A 2,621-nucleotide genomic window follows, 5' to 3' on the forward strand; every position below is an offset into this window, starting at 1 on the left:
GCTAATTTTTTGATTTATTGTAGAGATGAAGTCTCATCAAGTTGCCCAGGTGGGTCTCGAACCTGCGGGCTCAGGCAATCCACTCACCTCGGCCTCCCAAAGTGATGGGATTGCAGGCTGAGCCACCGAACCTGGCCGGGGGTGGCTTTCTTATTGTTAAAGTTGAAAGAGTATCAACTGGCCAGTTAGCTCATTGGGCTACAGTGTGGTGCTAAAACTGAAAGCCAGGGACAATTATTAGTAACTAATGTTCTCTGGCATAATGTATGCTATTCTAACAGATTATAGTAGCTATCATAGTAAATATTAACGAATTCCATTATATGGCTGTTTTTTTGAAAATAGAATGACCTCCTTTCAGGGAGAATAATTAATCTTAAGGTCTTTGATATGAATAGCTCTGCTGCCACACATTCAGAAACATTTACTGTAGGGCTAAGTGTGGCAGCTCGTGCCCATAATCCCAGCACTCTGTGAGGCTGAAATAAGAGGGTCCCTTGAGACCAGGATTTCAAGACCAGCCTGGGCAACAACATAGCGAGACCCTGTCTATGGAAACTGGCAAAAAAATAAGTCAGACATAGTAGCATGCACCAGTAGTCCTACTATTCAGGAGGCTGAGGCAGGGGTATCACCTGAGTTCAGGAGTTTGAGAGTACAGTGAGCCATGAGCATACCACTGAACCACTGCCCTCCACAAAAAAGAAGAAAGAAACATTCACTAAAGTTTTTTACTTAATGTTTACTTTCCTTCAAGCAATTGTTTCTGAGTTAGAGTCTCACTCTGTTGCTGGAGTGCGCACTCACAGCCATTGCAGCCTCAACATGCTGGGCTCAGGTGATCCTTCCGCCTCAGCCTGCCAAGAGGATGGAACTACAGGCACACACCACCACACCTGGTTAATTTTTTTTGTTTACTGTAGAGACGAGGTCTTGCCAAGTTGCCCAGGCTGATCCTGAACCCCTGGGCTTGGCAATCCTTTCGCCTCGGCCTCCCAAAGTGCTGGAATTATAGGCGTGAGCCAGCAGTGTGGCATCTTTAAGCAAGTTTAATAACAGAGTAGGCAGCCCCTTTTAATATTTTTCATGATACATTATCTTTCCCCCCAATATCTTGCTCCCTGGTGCTCAAAACTGAAATAAATAGTTCCTCTGTTAAACCCTTTTATATTGCTATCACCCAGATGATCAGTAACATTCTTTAGTTTTAATTGATTATTCCCAAGACTTTTCCTTCTTGTTTCCAATTGCTTGCACTCTTCAACACTGTCTACTTGATCTCTTCTGTAATGGTTTGCTAACATTCTTCCACAGATTCTCAACATCATTAAACATAATTGTTATTTTTACTTTCACAACTTTCAGATGTGTGATCAAATGAGTAAGTGTTCAGAACATATTAATTATGTAAAAAGCACTCAGAAACACATACTATTCTTACCAACACCCATTGCTTATATTACACACTTGTGGTTTTTTATAATAGATCATTACATTTCTATCAGTTCACTGACTGGGGTCAACATGTGAAACTCACACTCAGATGAATCTTGAAGAAACATATTTAAGTTTTGAACATGGAGACACGGTATAGTAGTGATTATCAAACTTCCTTGGTGAGGAAGAATCACAAAGGAATACTTGTTTCAATCACAAATTCCTAGGCCTCACCCTGGATCCACCAAACTGAATCTTCAAGAAAGGGACCTGGAAAATTGTATAATTTACAGGCACTACAGATGATTTTATCAGTTAAGTTTGAGAACACAGCAGGCTAAAATGATGGTCTTCAACTACTAAGCTCAAGAAACTACATCTTAAACAAGTAATCCTGGTGATTCAGATAAAGACAAGTCCTTAAGCCTCATTATTTTGGACTAAGTGTCCACCAAAGGGTAATTCCTCTTGATTAGAGTAAATAACTGTTCTCATTTAATGGCAATGTTCCTTATACAGAAGACACAATAACATCCAAATACCTCATAAATATTTTTACCAATAGTAATGTGCTCAACACTATGGAATCAGATGGAAGTACTGGCTTCAGTGTGTAGGTGGGAGCGAAACTGGCCTAAAGTTTGGCGGCAGTACAAATGTACATCTCCAATCTGCCTCAACTTTCTAAGACAGTGTGCAGAGTGTGCAATTTGGACTTAAGAGGAAAACCCTTCCACTTCAGCTTAACTGGAATTAAACAGGTCAAGACCTTTATGAAACTTCCAAAGGTAAAAGACAATAGCTCCAGGATTTTCTCAGCAGGAAGAATAACGTCAAAATAGAGGATCCTATCTCACTGAGATTCAAACAAGGTAAACATACAGATATGATTTACAGAGATAATTGTTTTACAACGAGAGAGGAAAAACTGGCTGCTTAGAGATAGTATGTATATATTAGAACTTATTTCTAGCTGGGCTTGGTGGCTCAGCCTATAATCCCAGCACTTTGGGAGGCTGAGGTGAGTGGATTGCCTGAGTCCACGGGTTCGAGACCTGCCTGGGCAACTTGTGAGACTTCATCTCTACAATAAATCAAAAAATTAGCCGGGGGTGGTAGCGCCTGCCTGTAGTTCCAGCTACTTGGAAGGCTGAGGCGGAAGGATCATCGGAGCCCAGCAGGCC

At 41.2% G+C, this 2,621-nt stretch overlaps 1 protein-coding gene across 1 annotated transcript in view; it reads right to left on the reverse strand.

The window, feature by feature from the left end:
- Window positions 1-2,621, reverse strand: part of LOC103250444 (activating transcription factor 7-interacting protein 2) — a gene marked incomplete at its 3' end in the record, with an annotated part of 66,143 nt that overhangs the window by 27,103 nt on the left and 36,419 nt on the right. The window lies entirely within an intron of this gene.

This window comes from Carlito syrichta, unplaced genomic scaffold (genome assembly GCF_000164805.1).
Source record: "Carlito syrichta isolate Samal-C Ts95f unplaced genomic scaffold, Tarsius_syrichta-2.0.1 Scaffold130455, whole genome shotgun sequence".
Classification (NCBI taxonomy): domain Eukaryota; kingdom Metazoa; phylum Chordata; class Mammalia; order Primates; family Tarsiidae; genus Carlito; species Carlito syrichta.